The sequence below is a fragment of the Gasterosteus aculeatus genome, unplaced genomic scaffold, assembly GCF_964276395.1.
Source record: "Gasterosteus aculeatus unplaced genomic scaffold, fGasAcu3.hap1.1 HAP1_SCAFFOLD_24, whole genome shotgun sequence".
Taxonomy (NCBI): domain Eukaryota; kingdom Metazoa; phylum Chordata; class Actinopteri; order Perciformes; family Gasterosteidae; genus Gasterosteus; species Gasterosteus aculeatus.
In genome coordinates, this window is record NW_027554883.1 from 170,502 (window position 1) to 196,169 (window position 25,668).

Sequence of the window (25,668 nt, forward strand, 5' to 3'; positions counted from 1 at the left end):
CATTTTTAAATCCCCTTCCGACATTGGAGGTCTATGAGCATTGGTGGTTCAATGGTAGAATTCTCGCTTGCCATGCGAGAGATCTGGGTCCGATTCCCAGCCAGTGCAGTAGAATTCTGCCTGAAAAATGACATTTAGAATAATGTATCTAAATCATTCCAAGATTTCAACATGACCATAAGCGGCCATTTTTAAATCCCCTGCCCACATGGGAGTTCAATGAGCATTGGTGGTTCAATGGTAGAATTCTCGCTTCCCATGCGAGTGATCTGGGTCCGATTCCCAGCCAGTGCAGTAGAATTTTGCCTGAAAAAGGACATTTAGAATATTGTAATTAAATCATTCCAAAATTTCAACTTGACCATAAGCGGCCATTTTTAAATCCCCTTCCGACATTGGAGGTCTATGAGCATTGGTGGTTCAATGGTAGAATTCTCGCTTGCCATGCGAGAGATCTGGGTCCGATTCCCAGCCAGTGCAGTAGAATTTTGCCTGAAAAATGACATTTAGAATATTGTAATTAAATCATTCCAAAATTTCAACTTGACCATAAGCGGCCATTTTTAAATCCCCTTCCGACATTGGAGGTCTATGAGCATTGGTGGTTCAATGGTAGAATTCTCGCTTGCCATGCGAGAGATCTGGGTCCGATTCCCAGCCAGTGCAGTAGAATTCTGCCTGAAAAATGACATTTAGAATAATGTATCTAAATCATTCCAAGATTTCAACATGACCATAAGCGGCCATTTTTAAATCCCCTGCCCACATTGGAGTTCTATGAGCATTGGTGGTTCAATGGTAGAATTCTCGCTTGCCATGCGAGAGATCTGGGTCCGATTCCCAGCCAGTGCAGTAGAATTTTGCCTGAAAAATGACATTTAGAATATTGTAATTAAATCATTCCAAAATTTCAACTTGACCATAAGCGGCCATTTTTAACTCCCCTTCCCACATTGGAGTTTTATGAGCATTGGTGGTTCAATGGTAGAATTCTCGCTTGCCGTGCGAGAGATCTGGGTCCGATTCCCAGCCAGTGCAGTAGAATTTTGCCTGAAAAATGACATTTAGAATATTGTAATTAAATCATTCCAAAATTTCAACTTGACCATAAGCGGCCATTTTTAACTCCCCTTCCCACATTGGAGGTCTATGAGCATTGGTGGTTCAATGGTAGAATTCTCGCTTGCCATGCGAGAGATCTGGGTCCGATTCCCAGCCAGTGCAGTAGAATTCTGCCTGAAAAATGACATTTAGAATAATGTATCTAAATCATTCCAAGATTTCAACATGACCATAAGCGGCCATTTTTAAATCCCCTGCCCACATGGGAGTTCAATGAGCATTGGTGGTTCAATGGTAGAATTCTCGCTTCCCATGCGAGTGATCTGGGTCCGATTCCCAGCCAGTGCAGTAGAATTTTGCCTGAAAAATGACATTTAGAATATTGTAATTAAATCATTCCAAAATTTCAACTTGACCATAAGCGGCCATTTTTAAATCCCCTTCCGACATTGGAGGTCTATGAGCATTGGTGGTTCAATGGTAGAATTCTCGCTTGCCATGCGAGAGGTCTGGGTCCGATTCCCAGCCAGTGCAGTAGTATTCTGCCTGAAAAATGACATTTAGAATATTGTAATTAAATCATTCCAAAATTTCAACTTGACCATAAGCGGCCATTTTTAACTCCCCTTCCCACATTGGAGTTCTATGAGCATTGGTGGTTCAATGGTAGAATTCTCGCTTCCCATGCGAGAGATCTGGGTCCGATTCCCAGCCAGTGCAGTAGAATTTTGCCTGAAAAATGACATTTAGAATATTGTAATTAAATCATTCCAAAATTTCAACTTGACCATAAGCGGCCATTTTTAAATCCCCTTCCGACATTGGAGGTCTATGAGCATTGGTGGTTCAATGGTAGAATTCTCGCTTGCCATGCGAGAGATCTGGGTCCGATTCCCAGCCAGTGCAGTAGAATTCTGCCTGAAAAATGACATTTAGAATAATGTATCTAAATCATTCCAAGATTTCAACATGACCATAAGCGGCCATTTTTAAATCCCCTGCCCACATTGGAGTTCTATGAGCATTGGTGGTTCAATGGTAGAATTCTCGCTTGCCATGCGAGAGATCTGGGTCCGATTCCCAGCCAGTGCAGTAGAATTTTGCCTGAAAAATGACATTTAGAATATTGTAATTAAATCATTCCAAAATTTCAACTTGACCATAAGCGGCCATTTTTAACTCCCCTTCCCACATTGGAGTTGTATGAGCATTGGTGGTTCAATGGTAGAATTCTCGCTTGCCATGCGAGAGATCTGGGTCCGATTCCCAGCCAGTGCAGTAGAATTCTGCCTGAAAAATGACATTTAGAATATTGTAATTAAATCATTCCAAAATTTCAACATGACCATAAGCGGCCATTTTTAAATCCCCTTCCCACATTGGAGTTCTATGAGCATTGGTGGTTCAATGGTAGAATTCTCGCTTGCCATGCGAGAGATCTGGGTCCGATTCCCAGCCAGTGCAGTAGAATTCTGCCTGAAAAATGACATTTAGAATAATGTATCTAAATCATTCCAAGATTTCAACATGACCATAAGCGGCCATTTTTAAATCCCCTGCCCACATGGGAGTTCAATGAGCATTGGTGGTTCAATGGTAGAATTCTCGCTTCCCATGCGAGTGATCTGGGTCCGATTCCCAGCCAGTGCAGTAGAATTTTGCCTGAAAAATGACATTTAGAATATTGTAATTAAATCATTCCAAAATTTCAACTTGACCATAAGCGGCCATTTTTAAATCCCCTTCCGACATTGGAGGTCTATGAGCATTGGTGGTTCAATGGTAGAATTCTCGCTTGCCATGCGAGAGATCTGGGTCCCATTCCCAGCCAGTGCAGTAGAATTCTGCCTGAAAAATGACATTTAGAATAATGTATCTAAATCATTCCAAGATTTCAACATGACCATAAGCGGCCATTTTTAAATCCCCTGCCCACATTGGAGTTCTATGAGCATTGGTGGTTCAATGGTAGAATTCTCGCTTGCCATGCGAGAGATCTGGGTCCGATTCCCAGCCAGTGCAGTAGAATTCTGCCTGAAAAATGACATTTACAATATTGTAATTAAATCATTCCAAAATTTCAACTTGACCATGAGCGGCCATTTTTAACTCCCCTTCCCACATTGGAGTTCTATGAGCATTGGTGGTTCAATGGTAGAATTCTCGCTTCTCATGCGAGAGATCTGGGTCTGATTCCCAGCCAGTGCAGTAGAATTTTGCCTGAAAAATGACATTTAGAATATTGTAATTAAATCATTCCAAAATTTCAACTTGACCATAAGCGGCCATTTTTAAATCCCCTTCCGACATTGGAGGTCTATGAGCATTGTTGGTTCAATGGTAGAATTCTCGCTTGCCATGCGAGAGATCTGGGTCCGATTCCCAGCCAGTGCAGTAGAATTCTGCCTGAAAAATGACATTTAGAATAATGTATCTAAATCATTCCAAGATTTCAACATGACCATAAGCGGCCATTTTTAAATCCCCTGCCCACATTGGAGTTCTATGAGCATTGGTGGTTCAATGGTAGAATTCTCGCTTGCCATGCGAGAGATCTGGGTCCGATTCCCAGCCAGTGCAGTACAATTTTGCCTGAAAAATGACATTTAGAATATTGTAATTAAATCATTCCAAAATTTCAACTTGACCATAAGCGGCCATTTTTAACTCCCCTTCCCACATTGGAGGTCTATGAGCATTGGTGGTTCAATGGTAGAATTCTCGCTTCCCATGCGAGTGATCTGGGTCCGATTCCCAGCCAGTGCAGTAGAATTCTGCCTGAAAAATGACATTTAGAATATTTTATTTAGATCATTCCAAAATGTCAACATGACCATGGGTGGCCATTTTTAAATCCCCTGCCTACAATATTGTTGTATGAGCATTGGTGGTTCAATGGTAGAATTCTCGCTTGCCATGCGAGAGATCTGGGTCCGATTCCCAGCCAGTGCAGTAGAATTCTGCCTGAAAAATGACATTTAGAATAATGTATCTAAATCATTCCAAGATTTCAACATGACCATAAGCGGCCATTTTTAAATCCCCTGCCCACATTGGAGTTCTATGAGCATTGGTGGTTCAATGGTAGAATTCTCGCTTGCCATGCGAGAGATCTGGGTCCGATTCCCAGCCAGTGCAGTACAATTTTGCCTGAAAAATGACATTTAGAATATTGTAATTAAATCATTCCAAAATTTCAACTTGACCATAAGCGGCCATTTTTAACTCCCCTTCCCACATTGGAGGTCTATGAGCATTGGTGGTTCAATGGTAGAATTCTCGCTTCCCATGCGAGTGATCTGGGTCCGATTCCCAGCCAGTGCAGTAGAATTCTGCCTGAAAAATGACATTTAGAATATTTTATTTAGATCATTCCAAAATGTCAACATGACCATGGGTGGCCATTTTTAAATCCCCTGCCTACAATATTGTTGTATGAGCATTGGTGGTTCAATGGTAGAATTCTCGCTTGCCATGCGAGAGATATGGGTCCGATTCCCAGCCAGTGCAGTAGAATTCTGCCCAAAGAATGACATTTAGAATATTTTATTTAGATCATTCCAAAATGTCAACATGACCATAGGTGGCCATTTTTAAATCCCCTGCCTACAATATTGTTGTATGAGCATTGGTGGTTCAATGGTAGAATTCTCGCTTGCCATGCGAGAGATCTGGGTCCGATTCCCAGCCAGTGCAGTAGAATACTGTCTGAAAAATGACATTTACAATATTGTAATTAAATCATTCCAAAATTTCTACTTGACCATAAGCGGCCATTTTTAAATCCCCTTCCCACATTGGAGTTCTATGAGCATTGGTGGTTCAATGGTAGAATTCTCGCTTGCCATGCGAGAGATCTGGGACCTATTCCCACCCAGTGCAGTAGAATTCTGTCTGAAAAATGACATTTAGAATAATGTAATTAAATCATTCCTAAATTTCAACTTGACCATAAGCGGCCATTTTGAAATCCCCTGCCCACATTGGAGTTCTATGAGCATTGATGGTTCAATGGTAGAATTCTCGCTTGCCATGCGAGAGATCTGTGTCCGATTCCCAGCCAGTGCAGTAGAATTCTGCCCAAAGAATGACATATAGAATATTTTATTTAGATCATTCCAAAATATCAACATGTCCATAGGTGGCCATTTTTAAATCCCCTGCCTACAATATTGTTGTATGAGCATTGGTGGTTCAATAGTAGAATTCTCGCTTGCCATGCGAGAGATCTGGGTCCGATTCCCAGCCAGTGCAGTAGAATTCTGCCCAAAGAATGACATTTAGAATATTTTATTTAGATCATTCCAAAATGTCAACATGACCATAGGTGGCCATTTTTAAATCCCCTGCCTACAGTATTGTTGTATGAGCATTGGTGATTCAATGGTAGAATTCTCGCTTGCCATGCGAGAGATCTGGGTCCGATTCCCAGCCAGTGCAGTAGAATTCTGCCCAAAGAATGACATTTAGAATATTTTATTTAGATCATTCCAAAATGTCAACATGACCATAGGTGGCCATTTTTAAATCCCCTGCCTACAATATTGTTGTATGAGCATTGGTGGTCCAATGGTAGAATTCTCTCTTGCAATGCGAGAGATCTGGGTCCGATTCCCAGCCAGTGCAGTAGAATTCTGCCTGAAAAATGACATTTAGAATATTGTAATTAAATCATTCCAAAATTTCAACTTGACCATAAGCGGCCATTTTTAAATCCCCTTCCCACATTGGAGTTCTATGAGCATTGGTGGTTCAATGGTAGAATTCTCGCTTGCCATGCGAGAGATCTGGGACCTATTCCCACCCAGTGCAGTAGAATTCTGCGTGAAAAATGACATTTAGAATATTGTAATTAAATCATTCCAAAATTTCAACATGACCTTAGGCGGCCATTTTCAAATCCCCTGCCAACATTGGAGATCTATGAGCATTGGTGGTTCAATGGTAGAATTCATGCTTCCCATGCGAGAGATCTGGGTCCGATTCCCAGCCAGTGCAGTAGAATTCTGCCTGAAAAATGACATTTAGAATAATGTATCTAAATCATTCCAAGATTTCAACATGACCATAAGCGGCCATTTTTAAATCCCCTGCCCACATGGGAGTTCAATGAGCATTGGTGGTTCAATGGTAGAATTCTCGCTTCCCATGCGAGTGATCTGGGTCCGATTCCCAGCCAGTGCAGTAGAATTTTGCCTGAAAAATGACATTTAGAATATTGTAATTAAATCATTCCAAAATTTCAACTTGACCATAAGCGGCCATTTTTAAATCCCCTTCCGACATTGGAGGTCTATGAGCATTGGTGGTTCAATGGTAGAATTCTCGCTTGCCATGCGAGAGATCTGGGTCCGATTCCCAGCCAGTGCAGTAGAATTCTGCCTGAAAAATGACATTTAGAATAATGTATCTAAATCATTCCAAGATTTCAACATGACCATAAGCGGCCATTTTTAAATCCCCTGCCCACATTGGAGTTCTATGAGCATTGGTGGTTCAATGGTAGAATTCTCGCTTGCCATGCGAGAGATCTGGGTACGATTCCCAGCCAGTGCAGTAGAATTCTGCCTGAAAAATGACATTTAGAATATTGTAATTAAATCATTCCAAAATTTCAACTTGACCATGAGCGGCCATTTTTAACTCCCCTTCCCACATTGGAGTTCTATGAGCATTGGTGGTTCAATGGTAGAATTCTCGCTTCTCATGCGAGAGATCTGGGTCTGATTCCCAGCCAGTGCAGTAGAATTTTGCCTGAAAAATGACATTTAGAATATTGTAATTAAATCATTCCAAAATTTCAACTTGACCATAAGCGGCCATTTTTAAATCCCCTTCCGACATTGGAGGTCTATGAGCATTGTTGGTTCAATGGTAGAATTCTCGCTTGCCATGCGAGAGATCTGGGTCCGATTCCCAGCCAGTGCAGTAGAATTCTGCCTGAAAAATGACATTTAGAATAATGTATCTAAATCATTCCAAGATTTCAACATGACCATAAGCGGCCATTTTTAAATCCCCTGCCCACATTGGAGTTCTATGAGCATTGGTGGTTCAATGGTAGAATTCTCGCTTGCCATGCGAGAGATCTGGGTCCGATTCCCAGCCAGTGCAGTACAATTTTGCCTGAAAAATGACATTTAGAATATTGTAATTAAATCATTCCAAAATTTCAACTTGACCATAAGCGGCCATTTTTAACTCCCCTTCCCACATTGGAGGTCTATGAGCATTGGTGGTTCAATGGTAGAATTCTCGCTTCCCATGCGAGTGATCTGGGTCCGATTCCCAGCCAGTGCAGTAGAATTCTGCCTGAAAAATGACATTTAGAATATTTTATTTAGATCATTCCAAAATGTCAACATGACCATGGGTGGCCATTTTTAAATCCCCTGCCTACAATATTGTTGTATGAGCATTGGTGGTTCAATGGTAGAATTCTCGCTTGCCATGCGAGAGATATGGGTCCGATTCCCAGCCAGTGCAGTAGAATTCTGCCCAAAGAATGACATTTAGAATATTTTATTTAGATCATTCCAAAATGTCAACATGACCATAGGTGGCCATTTTTAAATCCCCTGCCTACAATATTGTTGTATGAGCATTGGTGGTTCAATGGTAGAATTCTCTCTTGCAATGCGAGAGATCTGGGTCCGATTCCCAGCCAGTTTAGTAGAATTCTGCCCAAAGAATGACATTTAGAATATTTTATTTAGATCATTCCAAAATGTCAACATGACCATAGGTGGCCATTTTTAAATCCCCTGCCTACAATATTGTTGTATGAGCATTGGTGGTTCAATGGTAGAATTCTCGCTTGCCATGCGAGAGATCTGGGTCCGATTCCCAGCCAGTGCAGTAGAATTCTGCCTGAAAAATGACATTTAGAATAATGTATCTAATTCATTCCAAGATTTCAACATGACCATAAGCGGCCATTTTTAAATCCCCTGCCCACATTGGAGTTCTATGAGCATTGGTGGTTCAATGGTAGAATTCTCGCTTGCCATGCGAGAGATCTGGGTCCGATTCCCAGCCAGTGCAGTACAATTTTGCCTGAAAAATGACATTTAGAATATTGTAATTAAATCATTCCAAAATTTCAACTTGACCATAAGCGGCCATTTTTAACTCCCCTTCCCACATTGGAGGTCTATGAGCATTGGTGGTTCAATGGTAGAATTCTCGCTTCCCATGCGAGTGATCTGGGTCCGATTCCCAGCCAGTGCAGTAGAATTCTGCCTGAAAAATGACATTTAGAATATTTTATTTAGATCATTCCAAAATGTCAACATGACCATGGGTGGCCATTTTTAAATCCCCTGCCTACAATATTGTTGTATGAGCATTGGTGGTTCAATGGTAGAATTCTCGCTTGCCATGCGAGAGATATGGGTCCGATTCCCAGCCAGTGCAGTAGAATTCTGCCCAAAGAATGACATTTAGAATATTTTATTTAGATCATTCCAAAATGTCAACATGACCATAGGTGGCCATTTTTAAATCCCCTGCCTACAATATTGTTGTATGAGCATTGGTGGTTCAATGGTAGAATTCTCGCTTGCCATGCGAGAGATCTGGGTCCGATTCCCAGCCAGTGCAGTAGAATACTGTCTGAAAAATGACATTTACAATATTGTAATTAAATCATTCCAAAATTTCTACTTGACCATAAGCGGCCATTTTTAAATCCCCTTCCCACATTGGAGTTCTATGAGCATTGGTGGTTCAATGGTAGAATTCTCGCTTGCCATGCGAGAGATCTGGGACCTATTCCCACCCAGTGCAGTAGAATTCTGTCTGAAAAATGACATTTAGAATAATGTAATTAAATCATTCCTAAATTTCAACTTGACCATAAGCGGCCATTTTGAAATCCCCTGCCCACATTGGAGTTCTATGAGCATTGATTGTTCAATGGTAGAATTCTCGCTTGCCATGCGAGAGATCTGTGTCCGATTCCCAGCCAGTGCAGTAGAATTCTGCCCAAAGAATGACATATAGAATATTTTATTTAGATCATTCCAAAATATCAACATGTCCATAGGTGGCCATTTTTAAATCCCCTGCCTACAATATTGTTGTATGAGCATTGGTGGTTCAATGGTAGAATTCTCGCTTGCCATGCGAGAGATCTGGGTCCGATTCCCAGCCAGTGCAGTAGAATTCTGCCCAAAGAATGACATTTAGAATATTTTATTTAGATCATTCCAAAATGTCAACATGACCATAGGTGGCCATTTTTAAATCCCCTGCCTACAATATTGTTGTATGAGCATTGGTGGTTCAATGTTAGAATTCTCGCTTCCCATGCGAGAGATCTGGGTCCGATTCCCAGCCAGTGCAGTAGAATTCTGCCCGAAAAATGACATTTAGAATAATTTATCTAAATCATTCCAAGATTTCAACATGACCATAAGCGGCCATTTTTAAATCCCCTTCCCACATTGGAGTTCTATGAGCATTGGTGGTTCAATGGTAGAATTCTCGCTTGCCATGCGAGAGATCTGGGACCTATTCCCACCCAGTGCAGTAGAATTCTGCGTGAAAAATGACATTTAGAATATTGTAATTAAATCATTTCAAAATTTCAACATGACCTTAGGCGGCCATTTTCAAATCCCCTGCCCACATTGGAGATCTATGAGCATTGGTGGTTCAATGGTAGAATTCATGCTTCCCATGCGAGAGATCTGTGTCCGATTATCAGCCAGTGCAGTAGAATTCTGTCTGAAAAATGACATTTAGAATAATGTAATTAAATCATTCCTAAATTTCAACTTGACCATAAGCGGCCATTTTGAAATCCCCTGCCCACATTGGAGTTCTATGAGCATTGGTGGTTCAATGGTAGAATTCTCGCTTGCCATGCGAGAGATCTGGGTCTGATTCCCAGCCAGTGCAGTAGAATTCTGCCCAAAGAATGACATTTAGAATATTTTATTTAGATCATTCCAAAATGTCAACATGACCATAGGTGGCCATTTTTGAATCCCCTGCCTACAATATTGTTGTATGAGCATTGGTGGTTCAATGGTAGAATTCTCTCTTGCAATGCGATAGATCTGGGTCCGATTCCCAGCCAGTGCAGTAGAATTCTGCCCAAAGAATGACATTTAGAATATTTTATTTAGATCATTCCAAAATGTCAACATGACCATAGGTGGCCATTTTTAAATCCCCTGCCTACAATATTGTTGTATGAGCATTGGTGGTTCAATGGTAGAATTCTCGCTTGCCATGCGAGAGATCTGGGTCCGATTCCCAGCCAGTGCAGTAGAATTCTGCCCAAAGAATGACATTTAGAATATTTTATTTAGATCATTCCAAAATGTCAACATGACCATAAGCGGCCATTTTTAAATCCCCTGCCCACATTGGAGTTCTATGAGCATTGGTGGTTCAATGGTAGAATTCTCGCTTGCCATGCGAGAGATCTGGGTCTGATTCCCAGCCAGTGCAGTAGAAATTTGCCTGAAGAATGACATTTAGAATAATGTATCTAAATCATTCCAAGATTTCAACATGACCATAAGCGGCCATTTTTAAATCCCCTGCCCACATTGGAGTTCAATGAGCATTGGTGGTTCAATGGTAGAATTCTCGCTTCCCATGCGAGAGATCTGGGTCCGATTCCCAGCCAGTGCAGTAGAATTCTGCCCAAAGAATGACATTTAGAATATTTTATTTAGATCATTCCAAAATGTCAACATGACCATGGGTGGCCATTTTTAAATCCCCTGCCCACAACATTGTTTTATTAGCATTGGTGGTTCAATGGTAGAATTCTCGCTTCCCATGCGAGAGATCTGGGTCTGATTCCCAGCCAGTGCAGTAGAATTCTGCCCAAAGAATGACATTTAGAATATTTTATTTAGATCATTCCAAAATGTCAACATGACCATAGGTGGCCATTTTTAAATCCCCTGCCTACAATATTGTTGTATGAGCATTGGTGGTTCAATGGTAGAATTCTCTCTTGCAATGCGAGAGATCTGGGTCCGATTCCCAGCCAGTGCAGTAGAATTCTGCCCAAAGAATGACATTTAGAATATTTTATTTAGATCATTCCAAAATGTCAACATGACCATAGGTGGCCATTTTTAAATCCCCTGCCTACAATATTGTTGTATGAGCATTGGTGGTTCAATGTTAGAATTCTCGCTTCCCATGCGAGAGATCTGGGTCCGATTCCCAGCCAGTGCAGTAGAATTCTGCCCGAAAAATGACATTTAGAATAATTTATCTAAATCATTCCAAGATTTCAACATGACCATAAGCGGCCATTTTTAAATCCCCTGCCCACATTGGAGTTCAATGAGCATTGGTGGTTCAATGGTAGAATTCTCGCTTCCCATGCGAGAGATCTGGGTCCGATTCCCCGCCAGTGCAGTAGAATTCTGCCCAAAGAATGACATTTAGAATATTTTATTTAGATCATTCCAAAATGTCAACATGACCATGGGTGGCCATTTTTAAATCCCCTGACCACAACATTGTTTTATGAGCATTGGTGGTTCAATGGTAGAATTCTCGCTTCCCATGCGAGAGATCTGGGTCCGATTCCCAGCCAGTGCAGTAGAATTCTGCCCAAAAAATGACATTTAGAATATTGTAATTAAATCATTCCAAAATTTCAACTTGACCATAAGCGGCCATTTTTAAATCCCCTTCCCACATTGGAGTTCTATGAGCATTGGTGGTTCAATGGTAGAATTCATGCTTCCCATGCGAGAGATCTGTGTCCGATTCCCAGCCAGTGCAGTAGAATACTGTCTGAAAAATGACATTTAGAATAATGTAATTAAATCATTCCTAAATTTCAACTTGACCATAAGCGGCCATTTTTAAATCCCCTGCCCACATTGGAGTTCTATGAGCATTGGTGGTTCAATGGTAGAATTCTCGCTTGCCATGCGAGAGATCTGGGTCCGATTCCCAGCCAGTGCAGTAGAATTTTGCCTGAAAAATGACATTTAGAATATTGTAATTAAATCATTCCAAAATTTCAACTTTACCATAAGCGGCCATTTTTAACTCCCCTTCCCACATTGGAGGTCTATGAGCATTGGTGGTTCAATGGTAGAATTCTCGCTTGCCATGCGAGAGATCTGGGTCCGATTCCCAGCCAGTGCAGTAGAATTCTGCCTGAAAAATGACATTTAGAATAATGTATCTAAATCATTCCAAGATTTCAACATGACCATGGGTGGCCATTTTTAAATCCCCTGCCCACAACATTGTTTTATGAGCATTGGTGGTTCAATGGTAGAATTCTCGCTTCCCATGCGAGAGATCTGGGTCCGATTCCCAGCCAGTGCAGTAGAATTCTGCCCAAAAAATGACATTTAGAATATTGTAATTAAATCATTCCAAAATTTCAACATGACCTTAGGCGGCCATTTTCAAATCCCCTGCCCACATTGGAGATCTATGAGCATTGGTGGTTCAATGGTAGAATTCATGCTTCCCATGCGAGAGATCTGTGTCCGATTATCAGCCAGTGCAGTAGAATTCTGTCTGAAAAATGACATTTAGAATAATGTAATTAAATCATTCCTAAATTTCAACTTGACCATAAGCGGCCATTTTGAAATCCCCTGCCCACATTGGAGTTCTATGAGCATTGGTGGTTCAATGGTAGAATTCTCGCTTGCCATGCGAGAGATCTGGGTCTGATTCCCAGCCAGTGCAGTAGAATTCTGCCCAAAGAATGACATTTAGAATATTTTATTTAGATCATTCCAAAATGTCAACATGACCATAGGTGGCCATTTTTGAATCCCCTGCCTACAATATTGTTGTATGAGCATTGGTGGTTCAATGGTAGAATTCTCTCTTGCAATGCGATAGATCTGGGTCCGATTCCCAGCCAGTGCAGTAGAATTCTGCCCAAAGAATGACATTTAGAATATTTTATTTAGATCATTCCAAAATGTCAACATGACCATAGGTGGCCATTTTTGAATCCCCTGCCTACAATATTGTTGTATGAGCATTGGTGGTTCAATGGTAGAATTCTCTCTTGCAATGCGATAGATCTGGGTCCGATTCCCAGCCAGTGCAGTAGAATTCTGCCCAAAGAATGACATTTAGAATATTTTATTTAGATCATTCCAAAATGTCAACATGACCATAAGCGGCCATTTTTAAATCCCCTTCCCACATTGGAGTTCTATGAGCATTGGTGGTTCAATGGTAGAATTCTCGCTTGCCATGCGAGAGATCTGGGTCCGATTCCCAGCCAGTGCAGTAGAATTCTGCCCAAAGAATGACATTTAGAATATTTTATTTAGATCATTCCAAAATGTCAACATGACCATAGGTGGCCATTTTTAAATCCCCTGCCTACAATATTGTTGTATGAGCATTGGTGGTTCAATGGTAGAATTCTCTCTTGCAATGCGAGAGATCTGGGTCCGATTCCCAGCCAGTGCAGTAGATTTCTGCCCAAAGAATGACATTTAGAATATTTTATTTAGATCATTCCAAAATGTCAACATGACCATAGGTGGCCATTTTTAAATCCCCTGCCTACAATATTGTTGTATGAGCATTGGTGGTTCAATGGTAGAATTCTCGCTTGCCATGCGAGAGATCTGGGTCCGATTCCCAGCCAGTGCAGTAGAATTCTGCCTGAAAAATGACATTTACAATATTGTAATTAAATCATTCCAAAATTTCAACTTGACCATAAGCGGCCATTTTTAACTCCCCTTCCCACATTGGAGTTCTATGAGCATTGGTGATTCAATGGTAGAATTCTCGCTTGCCATGCGAGAGATCTGGGTCCTATTCCCACCCAGTGCAGTAGAATTCTGCCTGAAAAATGACATTTAGAATATTGTAAATAAATCATTCCAAAATTTCAACATGACCATAAGCGGCCATTTTTAAATCCCCTTCCCACATTGGAGTTCTATGAGCATTGGTGGTTCAATGGTAGAATTCTCGCTTCCCATGCGAGAGATCTGGGTCCGATTCCCAGCCAGTGCAGTAGAATTCTGCCTGAAAAATGACATTTAGAATAATGTAATTAAATCATTCCAAAATTTCAACTTGACCATAAACGGCCATTTTTAAATCCCCTTTCCACATTGGAGTTCTATGAGCATTGGTGGTTCAATGGTAGAATTCTCGCTTGCCATGCGAGAGATCTGGGACCTATTCCCAGCCAGTGCAGTAGAATTCTGCCTGAAAAATGACATTTACAATATTGTAATTAAATCATTCCAAAATTTCAACTTGACCATAAGCGGCCATTTTTAACTCCCCTTCCCACATTGGAGTTCTATGAGCATTGATGGTTCAATGGTAGAATTCTCGCTTGCCATGCGAGAGATCTGTGTCCGATTCCCAGCCAGTGCAGTAGAATTCTGCCCAAAGAATGACATTTAGAATATTTTATTTAGATCATTCCAAAATGTCAACATGACCATGGGTGGCCATTTTTAAATCCCCTGCCCACAACATTGTTTTAAAGCATTGGTGGTTCAATGGTAGAATTCTCGCTTCCCATGCGAGAGATCTGGGTCCTATTCCCACCCAGTGCAGTAGAATTCTGCCTGAAAAATGACATTTAGAATATTGTAAATAAATCATTCCAAAATTTCAACATGACCATAAGTGGCCATTTTTAAATCCCCTTCCCACATTGGAGTTCTATGAGCATTGGTGATTCAATGGTAGAATTCTCGCTTGCCATGCGAGAGATCTGGGTCCGATTCCCAGCCAGTGCAGTAGAATTCTGCCCAAAGAATGACATTTAGAATATTTTATTTAGATCATTCCAAAATGTCAACATGACCATAAGCGGCCATTTTTAAATCCCCTTCCCACATTGGAGTTCTATGAGCATTGGTGATTCAATGGTAGAATTCTCGCTTGCCATGCGAGAGATCTGGGTCCTATTCCCACCCAGTGCAGTAGAATTCTGCCTGAAAAATGACATTTAGAATATTGTAAATAAATCATTCCAAAATTTCAACATGACCATAAGCGGCCATTTTTAAATCCCCTTCCCACATTGGAGTTCTATGAGCATTGGTGGTTCAATGGTAGAATTCTCGCTTCCCATGCGAGAGATCTGGGTCCGATTCCCAGCCAGTGCAGTAGAATTCTGCCTGAAAAATGACATTTAGAATAATGTAATTAAATCATTCCAAAATTTCAACTTGACCATAAACGGCCATTTTTAAATCCCCTTCCCACATTGGAGTTCTATGAGCATTGGTGGTTCAATGGTAGAATTCTCGCTTGCCATGCGAGAGATCTGGGACCTATTCCCAGCCAGTGCAGTAGAATTCTGCCTGAAAAATGACATTTACAATATTGTAATTAAATCATTCCAAAATTTCAACTTGACCATAAGCGGCCATTTTTAACTCCCCTTCCCACATTGGAGTTCTATGAGCATTGATGGTTCAATGGTAGAATTCTCGCTTGCCATGCGAGAGATCTGTGTCCGATTCCCAGCCAGTGCAGTAGAATTCTGCCCAAAGAATGACATTTAGAATATTTTATTTAGATCATTCCAAAATGTCAACATGACCATGGGTGGCCATTTTTAAATCCCCTGCCCACAACATTGTTTTAAAGCATTGGTGGTTCAATGGTAGAATTCTCGCTTCCCATGCGAGAGATCTGGGTCCTATTCCCACCCAGTGCAGTAGAATTCTGCCTGAAAAATGACATTTAGAATATTGTAAATAAATCATTCCAAAATTTCAACATGACCATAAGCGGCCATTTTTAAATCCCCTTCCCACATTGGAGTTCTATGAGCATTGGTGATTCAATGGTAGAATTCTCGCTTGCCATGCGAGAGATCTGGGTCCGATTCCCAGCCAGTGCAGTAGAATTCTGCCCAAAGAATGACATTTAGAATATTTTATTTAGATCATTCCAAAATGTCAACATGACCATAAGCGGCCATTTTTAAATCCCCTTCCCACATTGGAGTTTTATGAGCATTGGTGGTTCAATGGTAGAATTCTCGCTTGCCATGCGAGAGATCTGGGTCCGATTCCCAGCCAGTGCAGTAGAATTCTGCCTGAAAAATGACATTTACAATATTGTAATTAAATCATTCCAAAATTTCAACTTGACCATAAGCGGCCATTTTTAACTCCCCTTCCCACATTGGAGTTCTATGAGCATTGGTGATTCAATGGTAGAATTCTCGCTTGCCATGCGAGAGATCTGGGTCCTATTCCCAGCCAGTGCAGTAGAATTCTGCCTGAAAAATGACATTTAGAATATTGTAAATAAATCATTCCAAAATTTCAACATGACCATAAGCGGCCATTTTTAAATCCCCTTCCCACATTGGAGTTCTATGAGCATTGGTGGTTCAATGGTAGAATTCTCGCTTGCCATGCGAGAGATCTGTGTCCGATTCCCAGCCAGTGCAGTAGAATTCTGCCCAAAGAATGACATATAGAATATTTTATTTAGATCATTCCAAAATATCAACATGTCCATAGGTGGCCATTTTTAAATCCCCTGCCTACAATATTGTTGTATGAGCATTGGTGGTTCAATGGTAGAATTCTCGCTTGCCATGCGAGAGATCTGTGTCCGATTCCCAGCCAGTGCAGTAGAATTCTGCCCAAAGAATGACATTTAGAATATTTTATTTAGATCATTCCAAAATGTCAACATGACCATAGGTGGCCATTTTTAAATCCCCTGTCTACAATGTTGTTGTATGAGCATTGGTGGTTCAATGGTAGAATTCTCTCTTGCAATGCGAGAGATCTGGGTCCGATTCCCAGCCAGTTTAGTAGAATTCTGCCCAAAGAATGACATTTAGAATATTTTATTTAGATCATTCCAAAATGTCAACATGACCATAGGTGGCCATTTTTAAATCCCCTGCCTACAATATTGTTGTATGAGCATTGGTGGTTCAATGGTAGAATTCTCGCTTGCCATGCGAGAGATCTGGGTCCGATTCCCAGCCAGTGCAGTAGAATTCTGCCTGAAAAATGACATTTACAATATTGTAATTAAATCATTCCAAAATTTCAACTTGACCATAAGCGGCCATTTTTAACTCCCCTTCCCACATTGGAGGTCTATGAGCATTGGTGATTCAATGGTAGAATTCTCGCTTGCCATGCCAGAGATCTGGGTCCTATTCCCACCCAGTGCAGTAGAATTCTGCCTGAAAAATGACATTTAGAATATTGTAAATAAATCATTCCAAAATTTCAACATGACCATAAGCGGCCATTTTTAAATCCCCTTCCCACATTGGAGTTCTATGAGCATTGGTGGTTCAATGGTAGAATTCTCGCTTGCCATGCGAGAGATCTGGGTCCGATTCCCAGCCAGTGCAGTAGAATTCTGCCCAAAAAATGACATTTAGAATATTGTAATTAAATCATTCCAAAATTTCAACTTGACCATAAGCGGCCATTTTTAAATCACCTTCCCACATTGGAGTTCTATGAGCATTGGTGGTTCAATGGTAGAATTCTCGCTTGCCATGCGAGAGATCTGGGTCCGATTCCCAGCCAGTGCAGTAGAATTCTGCCTGAAAAATGACATTTAGAATAATGTATCTAAATCATTCCAAGATTTCAACTTGACCATAAGCGGCCATTTTTAAATCCCCTGCCCACATTGGAGTTCTATGAGCATTGGTGGTTCAATGGTAGAATTCTCGCTTGCCATGCGAGAGATCTGGGTCCGATTCCCAGCCAGTGCAGTAGAATTTTGCCTGAAAAATGACATTTAGAATATTGTAATTAAATCATTCCAAAATTTCAACTTGACCATAAGCGGCCATTTTTAAATCCCCTGCCCACATGGGAGTTCAATGAGCATTGGTGGTTCAATGGTAGAATTCTTGCTTCCCATGCGAGAGATCTGGGTCCGATTCCCAGCCAGTGCAGTAGAATTCTGCCCAAAGAATGACATTTAGAATATTTTATTTAGATCATTCCAAAATGTCAACATGACCATGGGTGGCCATTTTTAAATCCCCTGCCCACAACATTGTGTTATGAGCATTGGTGGTTCAATGGTAGAATTCTCGCTTACCATGCGAGAGATCTGGGTCCGATTCCCAGCCAGTGCAGTAGAATTCTGCCTGAAAAATGACATTTAGAATATTTTATTTAGATCATTCCAAAATGTCAACATGACCATGGGTGGCCATTTTTAAATCCCCTGCCCACAACATTGTTTTATGAGCATTGGTGGTTCAATGGTAGAATTCTCGCTTCCCATGCGAGAGATCTGGGTCCGATTCCCAGCCAGTGCAGTAGAATTCTGCCCAAAAAATGACATTTAGAATATTGTAATTAAATCATTCCAAAATTTCAACTTGACCATAAGCGGCCATTTTTAAATCCCCTTCCCACATTGGAGTTCTATGAGCATTGGTGGTTCAATGGTAGAATTCTCGCTTGCCATGCGAGAGATCTGGGACCTATTCCCACCCAGTGCAGTAGAATTCTGTCTGAAAAATGACATTTAGAATATTGTAATTAAATCATTCCTAAATTTCAACTTGACCATAAGCGGCCATTTTGAAATCCCCTGCCCACATTGGAGTTCTATGAGCATTGGTGGTTCAATGGTAGAATTCTCGCTTGCCATGCGAGAGATCTGTGTCCGATTCCCAGCCAGTGCAGTAGAATTCTGCCCAAAGAATGACATATAGAATATTTTATTTAGATCATTCCAAAATATCAACATGTCCATAGGTGGCCATTTTTAAATCCCCTGCCTACAATATTGTTGTATGAGCATTGGTGGTTCAATGGTAGAATTCTCGCTTGCCATGCGAGAGATATGGGTCCAATTCCCAGCCAGTGCAGTAGAATTCTGCCCAAAGAATGACATTTAGAATATTTTATTTAGATCATTCCAAAATGTCAACATGACCATAGGTGGCCATTTTTAAATCCCCTGCCTACAATATTGTTGTATGAGCATTGGTGGTTCAATGGTAGAATTCTCTCTTGCAATGCGAGAGATCTGGGTCCGATTCCCAGCCAGTTTAGTAGAATTCTGCCCAAAGAATGACATTTAGAATATTGTAATTAAATCATTCCAAAATTTCAACTTGACCATAAGCGGCCATTTTTAAATCCCCTTCCCACATTGGAGTTCTATGAGCATTGGTGGTTCAATGGTAGAATTCTCGCTTGCCATGCGAGAGATCTGGGACCTATTCCCACCCAGTGCAGTAGAATTCTGTCTGAAAAATGACATTTAGAATAATGTAATAAATCATTCCTAAATTTCAACTTGACCATAAGCGGCCATTTTGAAATCCCCTGCCCACATTGGAGTTCTATGAGCATTGGTGGTTCAATGGTAGAATTCTCGCTTGCCATGCGAGAGATCTGTGTCCGATTCCCAGCCAGTGCAGTAGAATTCTGCCCAAAGAATGACATATAGAATATTTTATTTAGATCATTCCAAAATATCAACATGTCCATAGGTGGCCATTTTTAAATCCCCTGCCTACAATATTGTTGTATGAGCATTGGTGGTTCAATGGTAGAATTCTCGCTTGCCATGCGAGAGATCTGGGTCCGATTCCCAGCCAGTGCAGTAGAATTCTGCCCAAAGAATGACATTTAGAATATTTTATTTAGATCATTCCAAAATGTCAACATGACCATAGGTGGCCATTTTTAAATCCCCTGTCTACAATATTGTTGTATGAGCATTGGTGGTTCAATGGTAGAATTCTCTCTTGCAATGCGAGAGATCTGGGTCCGATTCCCAGCCAGTTTAGTAGAATTCTGCCCAAAGAATGACATTTAGAATATTTTATTTAGATCATTCCAAAATGTCAACATGACCATAGGTGGCCATTTTTAAATCCCCTGCCTACAATATTGTTGTATGAGCATTGGTGATTCAATGGTAGAATTCTCGCTTGCCATGCGAGAGATCTGGGTCCGATTCCCAGCCAGTGCAGTAGAATTCTGCCTGAAAAATGACATTTACAATATTGTAATTAAATCATTCCAAAATTTCAACTTGACCATAAGCGGCCATTTTTAACTCCCCTTCCCACATTGGAGGTCTATGAGCATTGGTGATTCAATGGTAGAATTCTCGCTTGCCATGCCAGAGATCTGGGTCCTATTCCCACCCAGTGCAGTAGAATTCTGCCTGAAAAATGACATTTAGAATATTGTAAATAAATCATTCCAAAATTTCAACATGACCATAAGCGGCCATTTTTAAATCCCCTTCCCACATTGGAGTTCTATGAGCATTGGTGGTTCAATGGTAGAATTCTCGCTTGCCATGCGAGATATCTGGGTCCGATTCCCAGCCAGTGCAGTAGAATTCTGCCCAAAGAATGACATTTAGAATATTTTATTTAGATCATTCCAAAATGTCAACATGACCATAGGTGGCCATTTTTAAATCCCCTGCCTACAATATTGTTGTATGAGCATTGGTGGTTCAATGGTAGAATTCTCTCTTGCAATGCGAGAGATCTGGGTCCGATTCCCAGCCAGTTTAGTAGAATTCTGCCCAAAGAATGACATTTAGAATATTGTAATTAAATCATTCCAAAATTTCAACTTGACCATAAGCGGCCATTTTTAAATCCCCTTCCCACATTGGAGTTCTATGAGCATTGGTGGTTTAATGGTAGAATTCTCGCTTGCCATGCGAGAGATCTGGGACCTATTCCCACCCAGTGCAGTAGAATTCTGTCTGAAAAATGACATTTAGAATAATGTAATTAAATCATTCCTAAATTTCAACTTGACCATAAGCGGCCATTTTGAAATCCCCTGCCCACATTGGAGTTCTATGAGCATTGGTGGTTCAATGGTAGAATTCTCGCTTGCCATGCGAGAGATCTGTGTCCGATTCCCAGCCAGTGCAGTAGAATTCTGCCCAAAGAATGACATATAGAATATTTTATTTAGATCATTCCAAAATATCAACATGTCCATAGGTGCCCATTTTTAAATCCCCTGCCTACAATATTGTTGTATGAGCATTGGTGGTTCAATGGTAGAATTCTCGCTTGCCATGCGAGAGATCTGGGTCCGATTCCCAGCCAGTGCAGTAGAATTCTGCCCAAAGAATGACATTTAGAATATTTTATTTAGATCATTCCAAAATGTCAACATGACCATAGGTGGCCATTTTTAAATCCCCTGTCTACAATATTGTTGTATGAGCATTGGTGGTTCAATGGTAGAATTCTCTCTTGCAATGCGAGAGATCTGGGTCCGATTCCCAGCCAGTTTAGTAGAATTCTGCCCAAAGAATGACATTTAGAATATTTTATTTAGATCATTCCAAAATGTCAACATGACCATAGGTGGCCATTTTTAAATCCCCTGCCTACAATATTGTTGTATGAGCATTGGTGGTTCAATGGTAGAATTCTCGCTTGCCATGCGAGAGATCTGGCTCCGATTCCCAGCCAGTGCAGTAGAATTCTGCCTGAAAAATGACATTTACAATATTGTAATTAAATCATTCCAAAATTTCAACTTGACCATAAGCGGCCATTTTTAACTCCCCTTCCCACATTGGAGGTCTATGAGCATTGGTGATTCAATGGTAGAATTCTCGCTTGCCATGCGAGAGATCTGGGTCCGATTCCCAGCCAGTGCAGTAGAATTCTGCCCAAAGAATGACATTTAGAATATTTTATTTAGATCATTCCAAAATGTCAACATGACCATAGGTGGCCATTTTTAAATCCCCTGCCTACAATATTGTTGTATGAGCATTGGTGGTTCAATGGTAGAATTCTCTCTTGCAATGCGAGAGATCTGGGTCCGATTCCCAGCCAGTGCAGTAGAATTCTGCCTGAAAAATGACATTTAGAATATTGTAAATAAATCATTCCAAAATTTCAACATGACCATAAGCGGCCATTTTTAAATCCCCTTCCCACATTGGAGTTCTATGAGCATTGGTGGTTCAATGGTAGAATTCTCGCTTGCCATGCGAGAGATCTGGGTCCGATTCCCAGCCAGTGCAGTAGAATTCTGCCCAAAGAATGACATTTAGAATATTTTATTTAGATCATTCCAAAATGTCAACATGACCATAGGTGGCCATTTTTAAATCCCCTGCCTACAATATTGTTGTATGAGCATTGGTGGTTCAATGGTAGAATTCTCTCTTGCAATGCGAGAGATCTGGGTCCGATTCCCAGCCAGTTTAGTAGAATTCTGCCCAAAGAATGACATTTAGAATATTGTAATTAAATCATTCCAAAATTTCAACTTGACCATAAGCGGCCATTTTTAAATCCCCTTCCCACATTGGAGTTCTATGAGCATTGGTGGTTTAATGGTAGAATTCTCGCTTGCCATGCGAGAGATCTGGGACCTATTCCCACCCAGTGCAGTAGAATTCTGTCTGAAAAATGACATTTAGAATAATGTAATTAAATCATTCCTAAATTTCAACTTGACCATAAGCGGCCATTTTTAACTCCCCTTCCCACATTGGAGGTCTATGAGCATTGGTGATTCAATGGTAGAATTCTCGCTTGCCATGCGAGAGATCTGGGTCCGATTCCCAGCCAGTGCAGTAGAATTCTGCCCAAAGAATGACATTTAGAATATTTTATTTAGATCATTCCAAAATGTCAACATGACCATAGGTGGCCATTTTTAAATCCCCTGCCTACAATATTGTTGTATGAGCATTGGTGGTTCAATGGTAGAATTCTCTCTTGCAATGCGAGAGATCTGGGTCCGATTCCCAGCCAGTGCAGTAGAATTCTGCCTGAAAAATGACATTTAGAATATTGTAAATAAATCATTCCAAAATTTCAACATGACCATAAGCGGCCATTTTTAAATCCCCTTCCCACATTGGAGTTCTATGAGCATTGGTGGTTCAATGGTAGAATTCTCGCTTGCCATGCGAGAGATCTGGGTCCGATTCCCAGCCAGTGCAGTAGAATTCTGCCCAAAGAATGACATTTAGAATATTTTATTTAGATCATTCCAAAATGTCAACATGACCATAGGTGGCCATTTTTAAATCCCCTGCCTACAATATTGTTGTATGAGCATTGGTGGTTCAATGGTAGAATTCTCTCTTGCAATGCGAGAGATCTGGGTCCGATTCCCAGCCAGTTTAGTAGAATTCTGCCCAAAGAATGACATTTAGAATATTGTAATTAAATCATTCCAAAATTTCAACTTGACCATAAGCGGCCATTTTTAAATCCCCTTCCCACATTGGAGTTCTATGAGCATTGGTGGTTTAATGGTAGAATTCTCGCTTGCCATGCGAGAGATCTGGGACCTATTCCCACCCAGTGCAGTAGAATTCTGTCTGAAAAATGACATTTAGAATAATGTAATTAAATCATTCCTAAATTTCAACTTGACCATAAGCGGCCATTTTGAAATCCCCTGCCCACATTGGAGTTCTATGAGCATTGGTGGTTCAATGGTAGAATTCTCGCTTGCCATGCGAGAGATCTGTGTCCGATTCCCAGCCAGTGCAGTAGAATTCTGCCCAAAGAATGACATATAGAATATTTTATTTAGATCATTCCAAAATATCAACATGTCCATAGGTGCCCATTTTTAAATCCCCTGCCTACAATATTGTTGTATGAGCATTGGTGGTTCAATGGTAGAATTCTCGCTTGCCATGCGAGAGATCTGGGTCCGATTCCCAGCCAGTGCAGTAGAATTCTGCCCAAAGAATGACATTTAGAATATTTTATTTAGATCATTCCAAAATGTCAACATGACCATAGGTGGCCATTTTTAAATCCCCTGTCTACAATATTGTTGTATGAGCATTGGTGGTTCAATGGTAGAATTCTCTCTTGCAATGCGAGAGATCTGGGTCCGATTCCCAGCCAGTTTAGTAGAATTCTGCCCAAAGAATGACATTTAGAATATTTTATTTAGATCATTCCAAAATGTCAACATGACCATAGGTGGCCATTTTTAAATCCCCTGCCTACAATATTGTTGTATGAGCATTGGTGGTTCAATGGTAGAATTCTCGCTTGCCATGCGAGAGATCTGGGTCCGATTCCCAGCCAGTGCAGTAGAATTCTGCCTGAAAAATGACATTTACAATATTGTAATTAAATCATTCCAAAATTTCAACTTGACCATAAGCGGCCATTTTTAACTCCCCTTCCCACATTGGAGGTCTATGAGCATTGGTGATTCAATGGTAGAATTCTCGCTTGCCATGCGAGAGATCTGGGTCCGATTCCCAGCCAGTGCAGTAGAATTCTGCCCTAAGAATGACATTTAGAATATTTTATTTAGATCATTCCAAAATGTCAACATGACCATAGGTGGCCATTTTTAAATCCCCTGCCTACAATATTGTTGTATGAGCATTGGTGGTTCAATGGTAGAATTCTCTCTTGCAATGCGAGAGATCTGGGTCCGATTCCCAGCCAGTGCAGTAGAATTCTGCCTGAAAAACGACATTTAGAATATTGTAATTAAATCATTCCAAAATTTCAACTTGACCATAAGCGGCCATTTTTAACTCCCCTTCCCACATTGGAGTTCTATGAGCAATTTCAACTTGACCATAAGCGGCCATTTTTAAATCCCCTTCCGACATTGGAGGTCTATGAGCATTGGTGGTTCAATGGTAGAATTCTCGCTTGCCATGCGAGAGGTCTGGGTCCGATTCCCAGCCAGTGCAGTAGAATTCTGCCTGAAAAATGACATTTAGAATATTGTAATTAAATCATTCCAAAATTTCAACTTGACCATAAGCGGCCATTTTTAAATCCCCTTCCGACATTGGAGGTCTATGAGCATTGGTGGTTCAATGGTAGAATTCTCGCTTGCCATGCGAGAGGTCTGGGTCCGATTCCCAGCCAGTGCAGTAGAATTCTGCCTGAAAAATGACATTTAGAATATTGTAATTAAATCATTCCAAAATTTCAACTTGACCATAAGCGGCCATTTTTAAATCCCCTTCCGACATTGGAGGTCTATGAGCATTGGTGGTTCAATGGTAGAATTCTCGCTTGCCATGCGAGAGATCTGGGTCCGATTCCCAGGCAGTGCAGTAGAATTCTGCCTGAAAAATGACATTTAGAATAATGTATCTAAATCATTCCAAGATTTCAACATGACCATAAGCGGCCATTTTTAAATCCCCTGCCCACATTGGAGTTCTATGAGCATTGGTGGTTCAATGGTAGAATTCTCGCTTGCCATGCGAGAGATCTGGGTCCGATTCCCAGCCAGTGCAGTAGAATTTTGCCTGAAAAATGACATTTAGAATATTGTAATTAAATCATTCCAAAATTTCAACTTGACCATAAGCGGCCATTTTTAACTCCCCTTCCCACATTGGAGTTTTATGAGCATTGGTGGTTCAATGGTAGAATTCTCGCTTGCCATGCGAGAGATCTGGGTCCGATTCCCAGCCAGTGCAGTAGAATTTTGCCTGAAAAATGACATTTAGAATATTGTAATTAAATCATTCCAAAATTTCAACTTGACCATAAGCGGCCATTTTTAACTCCCCTTCCCACATTGGAGGTCTATGAGCATTGGTGGTTCAATGGTAGAATTCTCGCTTGCCATGCGAGAGATCTGGGTCCGATTCCCAGCCAGTGCAGTAGAATTCTGCCTGAAA

General features: G+C 40.8%; 68 non-coding genes across 68 annotated transcripts; all 68 read left to right on the top strand.

Moving 5' to 3' along the window:
• The first annotated feature begins 37 nt into the window (after positions 1-37).
• On the top strand, positions 38-108 carry trnag-gcc (transfer RNA glycine (anticodon GCC)). The gene has a single exon. It is a non-coding gene; the product is annotated as a tRNA-Gly (tRNA).
• A 115-nt stretch (positions 109-223) lies between these two features.
• Positions 224-294, top strand: trnag-ccc (transfer RNA glycine (anticodon CCC)). The gene has a single exon. It is a non-coding gene; the product is annotated as a tRNA-Gly (tRNA).
• A 115-nt stretch (positions 295-409) lies between these two features.
• trnag-gcc (transfer RNA glycine (anticodon GCC)) lies at positions 410-480 on the top strand. The gene has a single exon. It is a non-coding gene; the product is annotated as a tRNA-Gly (tRNA).
• Positions 481-595: 115 nt separating this feature from the next.
• trnag-gcc (transfer RNA glycine (anticodon GCC)) lies at positions 596-666 on the top strand. The gene has a single exon. It is a non-coding gene; the product is annotated as a tRNA-Gly (tRNA).
• Positions 667-781: 115 nt separating this feature from the next.
• On the top strand, positions 782-852 carry trnag-gcc (transfer RNA glycine (anticodon GCC)). Its single transcript has one exon. It is a non-coding gene; the product is annotated as a tRNA-Gly (tRNA).
• Positions 853-1,153: 301 nt separating this feature from the next.
• trnag-gcc (transfer RNA glycine (anticodon GCC)) lies at positions 1,154-1,224 on the top strand. The gene has a single exon. It is a non-coding gene; the product is annotated as a tRNA-Gly (tRNA).
• Positions 1,225-1,339: 115 nt separating this feature from the next.
• Positions 1,340-1,410, top strand: trnag-ccc (transfer RNA glycine (anticodon CCC)). Its single transcript has one exon. It is a non-coding gene; the product is annotated as a tRNA-Gly (tRNA).
• A 115-nt stretch (positions 1,411-1,525) lies between these two features.
• On the top strand, positions 1,526-1,596 carry trnag-gcc (transfer RNA glycine (anticodon GCC)). The gene has a single exon. It is a non-coding gene; the product is annotated as a tRNA-Gly (tRNA).
• A 115-nt stretch (positions 1,597-1,711) lies between these two features.
• trnag-ccc (transfer RNA glycine (anticodon CCC)) lies at positions 1,712-1,782 on the top strand. The gene has a single exon. It is a non-coding gene; the product is annotated as a tRNA-Gly (tRNA).
• Positions 1,783-1,897: 115 nt separating this feature from the next.
• trnag-gcc (transfer RNA glycine (anticodon GCC)) lies at positions 1,898-1,968 on the top strand. The gene has a single exon. It is a non-coding gene; the product is annotated as a tRNA-Gly (tRNA).
• Positions 1,969-2,083: 115 nt separating this feature from the next.
• On the top strand, positions 2,084-2,154 carry trnag-gcc (transfer RNA glycine (anticodon GCC)). The gene has a single exon. It is a non-coding gene; the product is annotated as a tRNA-Gly (tRNA).
• Positions 2,155-2,269: 115 nt separating this feature from the next.
• trnag-gcc (transfer RNA glycine (anticodon GCC)) lies at positions 2,270-2,340 on the top strand. The gene has a single exon. It is a non-coding gene; the product is annotated as a tRNA-Gly (tRNA).
• A 115-nt stretch (positions 2,341-2,455) lies between these two features.
• On the top strand, positions 2,456-2,526 carry trnag-gcc (transfer RNA glycine (anticodon GCC)). Its single transcript has one exon. It is a non-coding gene; the product is annotated as a tRNA-Gly (tRNA).
• A 115-nt stretch (positions 2,527-2,641) lies between these two features.
• Positions 2,642-2,712, top strand: trnag-ccc (transfer RNA glycine (anticodon CCC)). The gene has a single exon. It is a non-coding gene; the product is annotated as a tRNA-Gly (tRNA).
• Positions 2,713-3,013: 301 nt separating this feature from the next.
• Positions 3,014-3,084, top strand: trnag-gcc (transfer RNA glycine (anticodon GCC)). The gene has a single exon. It is a non-coding gene; the product is annotated as a tRNA-Gly (tRNA).
• A 487-nt stretch (positions 3,085-3,571) lies between these two features.
• Positions 3,572-3,642, top strand: trnag-gcc (transfer RNA glycine (anticodon GCC)). Its single transcript has one exon. It is a non-coding gene; the product is annotated as a tRNA-Gly (tRNA).
• Positions 3,643-3,757: 115 nt separating this feature from the next.
• trnag-ccc (transfer RNA glycine (anticodon CCC)) lies at positions 3,758-3,828 on the top strand. Its single transcript has one exon. It is a non-coding gene; the product is annotated as a tRNA-Gly (tRNA).
• A 115-nt stretch (positions 3,829-3,943) lies between these two features.
• On the top strand, positions 3,944-4,014 carry trnag-gcc (transfer RNA glycine (anticodon GCC)). The gene has a single exon. It is a non-coding gene; the product is annotated as a tRNA-Gly (tRNA).
• A 115-nt stretch (positions 4,015-4,129) lies between these two features.
• Positions 4,130-4,200, top strand: trnag-gcc (transfer RNA glycine (anticodon GCC)). Its single transcript has one exon. It is a non-coding gene; the product is annotated as a tRNA-Gly (tRNA).
• A 115-nt stretch (positions 4,201-4,315) lies between these two features.
• trnag-ccc (transfer RNA glycine (anticodon CCC)) lies at positions 4,316-4,386 on the top strand. Its single transcript has one exon. It is a non-coding gene; the product is annotated as a tRNA-Gly (tRNA).
• Positions 4,387-4,687: 301 nt separating this feature from the next.
• Positions 4,688-4,758, top strand: trnag-gcc (transfer RNA glycine (anticodon GCC)). Its single transcript has one exon. It is a non-coding gene; the product is annotated as a tRNA-Gly (tRNA).
• A 1,417-nt stretch (positions 4,759-6,175) lies between these two features.
• Positions 6,176-6,246, top strand: trnag-ccc (transfer RNA glycine (anticodon CCC)). The gene has a single exon. It is a non-coding gene; the product is annotated as a tRNA-Gly (tRNA).
• Positions 6,247-6,361: 115 nt separating this feature from the next.
• trnag-gcc (transfer RNA glycine (anticodon GCC)) lies at positions 6,362-6,432 on the top strand. The gene has a single exon. It is a non-coding gene; the product is annotated as a tRNA-Gly (tRNA).
• A 673-nt stretch (positions 6,433-7,105) lies between these two features.
• Positions 7,106-7,176, top strand: trnag-gcc (transfer RNA glycine (anticodon GCC)). The gene has a single exon. It is a non-coding gene; the product is annotated as a tRNA-Gly (tRNA).
• A 115-nt stretch (positions 7,177-7,291) lies between these two features.
• trnag-ccc (transfer RNA glycine (anticodon CCC)) lies at positions 7,292-7,362 on the top strand. The gene has a single exon. It is a non-coding gene; the product is annotated as a tRNA-Gly (tRNA).
• Positions 7,363-7,849: 487 nt separating this feature from the next.
• trnag-gcc (transfer RNA glycine (anticodon GCC)) lies at positions 7,850-7,920 on the top strand. Its single transcript has one exon. It is a non-coding gene; the product is annotated as a tRNA-Gly (tRNA).
• A 115-nt stretch (positions 7,921-8,035) lies between these two features.
• trnag-gcc (transfer RNA glycine (anticodon GCC)) lies at positions 8,036-8,106 on the top strand. Its single transcript has one exon. It is a non-coding gene; the product is annotated as a tRNA-Gly (tRNA).
• Positions 8,107-8,221: 115 nt separating this feature from the next.
• Positions 8,222-8,292, top strand: trnag-ccc (transfer RNA glycine (anticodon CCC)). The gene has a single exon. It is a non-coding gene; the product is annotated as a tRNA-Gly (tRNA).
• Positions 8,293-8,593: 301 nt separating this feature from the next.
• trnag-gcc (transfer RNA glycine (anticodon GCC)) lies at positions 8,594-8,664 on the top strand. The gene has a single exon. It is a non-coding gene; the product is annotated as a tRNA-Gly (tRNA).
• Positions 8,665-9,151: 487 nt separating this feature from the next.
• Positions 9,152-9,222, top strand: trnag-gcc (transfer RNA glycine (anticodon GCC)). The gene has a single exon. It is a non-coding gene; the product is annotated as a tRNA-Gly (tRNA).
• Positions 9,223-9,337: 115 nt separating this feature from the next.
• On the top strand, positions 9,338-9,408 carry trnag-ccc (transfer RNA glycine (anticodon CCC)). The gene has a single exon. It is a non-coding gene; the product is annotated as a tRNA-Gly (tRNA).
• An 859-nt stretch (positions 9,409-10,267) lies between these two features.
• On the top strand, positions 10,268-10,338 carry trnag-gcc (transfer RNA glycine (anticodon GCC)). Its single transcript has one exon. It is a non-coding gene; the product is annotated as a tRNA-Gly (tRNA).
• Positions 10,339-10,639: 301 nt separating this feature from the next.
• Positions 10,640-10,710, top strand: trnag-ccc (transfer RNA glycine (anticodon CCC)). Its single transcript has one exon. It is a non-coding gene; the product is annotated as a tRNA-Gly (tRNA).
• A 115-nt stretch (positions 10,711-10,825) lies between these two features.
• Positions 10,826-10,896, top strand: trnag-ccc (transfer RNA glycine (anticodon CCC)). Its single transcript has one exon. It is a non-coding gene; the product is annotated as a tRNA-Gly (tRNA).
• A 115-nt stretch (positions 10,897-11,011) lies between these two features.
• On the top strand, positions 11,012-11,082 carry trnac-gca (transfer RNA cysteine (anticodon GCA)). The gene has a single exon. It is a non-coding gene; the product is annotated as a tRNA-Cys (tRNA).
• A 115-nt stretch (positions 11,083-11,197) lies between these two features.
• Positions 11,198-11,268, top strand: trnag-ccc (transfer RNA glycine (anticodon CCC)). Its single transcript has one exon. It is a non-coding gene; the product is annotated as a tRNA-Gly (tRNA).
• A 115-nt stretch (positions 11,269-11,383) lies between these two features.
• On the top strand, positions 11,384-11,454 carry trnag-ccc (transfer RNA glycine (anticodon CCC)). The gene has a single exon. It is a non-coding gene; the product is annotated as a tRNA-Gly (tRNA).
• A 115-nt stretch (positions 11,455-11,569) lies between these two features.
• Positions 11,570-11,640, top strand: trnag-ccc (transfer RNA glycine (anticodon CCC)). Its single transcript has one exon. It is a non-coding gene; the product is annotated as a tRNA-Gly (tRNA).
• Positions 11,641-11,941: 301 nt separating this feature from the next.
• Positions 11,942-12,012, top strand: trnag-gcc (transfer RNA glycine (anticodon GCC)). Its single transcript has one exon. It is a non-coding gene; the product is annotated as a tRNA-Gly (tRNA).
• Positions 12,013-12,127: 115 nt separating this feature from the next.
• Positions 12,128-12,198, top strand: trnag-gcc (transfer RNA glycine (anticodon GCC)). Its single transcript has one exon. It is a non-coding gene; the product is annotated as a tRNA-Gly (tRNA).
• Positions 12,199-12,313: 115 nt separating this feature from the next.
• On the top strand, positions 12,314-12,384 carry trnag-ccc (transfer RNA glycine (anticodon CCC)). The gene has a single exon. It is a non-coding gene; the product is annotated as a tRNA-Gly (tRNA).
• An 859-nt stretch (positions 12,385-13,243) lies between these two features.
• On the top strand, positions 13,244-13,314 carry trnag-gcc (transfer RNA glycine (anticodon GCC)). Its single transcript has one exon. It is a non-coding gene; the product is annotated as a tRNA-Gly (tRNA).
• Positions 13,315-13,429: 115 nt separating this feature from the next.
• Positions 13,430-13,500, top strand: trnac-gca (transfer RNA cysteine (anticodon GCA)). Its single transcript has one exon. It is a non-coding gene; the product is annotated as a tRNA-Cys (tRNA).
• A 115-nt stretch (positions 13,501-13,615) lies between these two features.
• trnag-gcc (transfer RNA glycine (anticodon GCC)) lies at positions 13,616-13,686 on the top strand. Its single transcript has one exon. It is a non-coding gene; the product is annotated as a tRNA-Gly (tRNA).
• A 301-nt stretch (positions 13,687-13,987) lies between these two features.
• Positions 13,988-14,058, top strand: trnag-ccc (transfer RNA glycine (anticodon CCC)). The gene has a single exon. It is a non-coding gene; the product is annotated as a tRNA-Gly (tRNA).
• A 1,044-nt stretch (positions 14,059-15,102) lies between these two features.
• trnag-ccc (transfer RNA glycine (anticodon CCC)) lies at positions 15,103-15,173 on the top strand. The gene has a single exon. It is a non-coding gene; the product is annotated as a tRNA-Gly (tRNA).
• Positions 15,174-16,031: 858 nt separating this feature from the next.
• trnag-gcc (transfer RNA glycine (anticodon GCC)) lies at positions 16,032-16,102 on the top strand. Its single transcript has one exon. It is a non-coding gene; the product is annotated as a tRNA-Gly (tRNA).
• Positions 16,103-16,961: 859 nt separating this feature from the next.
• Positions 16,962-17,032, top strand: trnag-gcc (transfer RNA glycine (anticodon GCC)). The gene has a single exon. It is a non-coding gene; the product is annotated as a tRNA-Gly (tRNA).
• A 301-nt stretch (positions 17,033-17,333) lies between these two features.
• trnag-gcc (transfer RNA glycine (anticodon GCC)) lies at positions 17,334-17,404 on the top strand. The gene has a single exon. It is a non-coding gene; the product is annotated as a tRNA-Gly (tRNA).
• Positions 17,405-17,519: 115 nt separating this feature from the next.
• On the top strand, positions 17,520-17,590 carry trnag-gcc (transfer RNA glycine (anticodon GCC)). Its single transcript has one exon. It is a non-coding gene; the product is annotated as a tRNA-Gly (tRNA).
• A 115-nt stretch (positions 17,591-17,705) lies between these two features.
• Positions 17,706-17,776, top strand: trnag-gcc (transfer RNA glycine (anticodon GCC)). Its single transcript has one exon. It is a non-coding gene; the product is annotated as a tRNA-Gly (tRNA).
• A 115-nt stretch (positions 17,777-17,891) lies between these two features.
• Positions 17,892-17,962, top strand: trnag-ccc (transfer RNA glycine (anticodon CCC)). The gene has a single exon. It is a non-coding gene; the product is annotated as a tRNA-Gly (tRNA).
• Positions 17,963-18,077: 115 nt separating this feature from the next.
• Positions 18,078-18,148, top strand: trnag-acc (transfer RNA glycine (anticodon ACC)). The gene has a single exon. It is a non-coding gene; the product is annotated as a tRNA-Gly (tRNA).
• Positions 18,149-18,263: 115 nt separating this feature from the next.
• trnag-ccc (transfer RNA glycine (anticodon CCC)) lies at positions 18,264-18,334 on the top strand. The gene has a single exon. It is a non-coding gene; the product is annotated as a tRNA-Gly (tRNA).
• A 1,230-nt stretch (positions 18,335-19,564) lies between these two features.
• trnag-gcc (transfer RNA glycine (anticodon GCC)) lies at positions 19,565-19,635 on the top strand. The gene has a single exon. It is a non-coding gene; the product is annotated as a tRNA-Gly (tRNA).
• Positions 19,636-21,052: 1,417 nt separating this feature from the next.
• On the top strand, positions 21,053-21,123 carry trnag-gcc (transfer RNA glycine (anticodon GCC)). The gene has a single exon. It is a non-coding gene; the product is annotated as a tRNA-Gly (tRNA).
• A 673-nt stretch (positions 21,124-21,796) lies between these two features.
• On the top strand, positions 21,797-21,867 carry trnac-gca (transfer RNA cysteine (anticodon GCA)). The gene has a single exon. It is a non-coding gene; the product is annotated as a tRNA-Cys (tRNA).
• Positions 21,868-21,982: 115 nt separating this feature from the next.
• Positions 21,983-22,053, top strand: trnag-gcc (transfer RNA glycine (anticodon GCC)). The gene has a single exon. It is a non-coding gene; the product is annotated as a tRNA-Gly (tRNA).
• A 673-nt stretch (positions 22,054-22,726) lies between these two features.
• trnac-gca (transfer RNA cysteine (anticodon GCA)) lies at positions 22,727-22,797 on the top strand. Its single transcript has one exon. It is a non-coding gene; the product is annotated as a tRNA-Cys (tRNA).
• Positions 22,798-22,912: 115 nt separating this feature from the next.
• On the top strand, positions 22,913-22,983 carry trnag-gcc (transfer RNA glycine (anticodon GCC)). The gene has a single exon. It is a non-coding gene; the product is annotated as a tRNA-Gly (tRNA).
• A 673-nt stretch (positions 22,984-23,656) lies between these two features.
• On the top strand, positions 23,657-23,727 carry trnag-gcc (transfer RNA glycine (anticodon GCC)). Its single transcript has one exon. It is a non-coding gene; the product is annotated as a tRNA-Gly (tRNA).
• A 301-nt stretch (positions 23,728-24,028) lies between these two features.
• trnag-gcc (transfer RNA glycine (anticodon GCC)) lies at positions 24,029-24,099 on the top strand. Its single transcript has one exon. It is a non-coding gene; the product is annotated as a tRNA-Gly (tRNA).
• A 301-nt stretch (positions 24,100-24,400) lies between these two features.
• trnac-gca (transfer RNA cysteine (anticodon GCA)) lies at positions 24,401-24,471 on the top strand. The gene has a single exon. It is a non-coding gene; the product is annotated as a tRNA-Cys (tRNA).
• Positions 24,472-24,649: 178 nt separating this feature from the next.
• trnag-gcc (transfer RNA glycine (anticodon GCC)) lies at positions 24,650-24,720 on the top strand. The gene has a single exon. It is a non-coding gene; the product is annotated as a tRNA-Gly (tRNA).
• A 115-nt stretch (positions 24,721-24,835) lies between these two features.
• Positions 24,836-24,906, top strand: trnag-gcc (transfer RNA glycine (anticodon GCC)). The gene has a single exon. It is a non-coding gene; the product is annotated as a tRNA-Gly (tRNA).
• A 301-nt stretch (positions 24,907-25,207) lies between these two features.
• On the top strand, positions 25,208-25,278 carry trnag-gcc (transfer RNA glycine (anticodon GCC)). The gene has a single exon. It is a non-coding gene; the product is annotated as a tRNA-Gly (tRNA).
• Positions 25,279-25,393: 115 nt separating this feature from the next.
• On the top strand, positions 25,394-25,464 carry trnag-gcc (transfer RNA glycine (anticodon GCC)). The gene has a single exon. It is a non-coding gene; the product is annotated as a tRNA-Gly (tRNA).
• Positions 25,465-25,579: 115 nt separating this feature from the next.
• Positions 25,580-25,650, top strand: trnag-gcc (transfer RNA glycine (anticodon GCC)). The gene has a single exon. It is a non-coding gene; the product is annotated as a tRNA-Gly (tRNA).
• Positions 25,651-25,668: the final 18 nt, after the last annotated feature.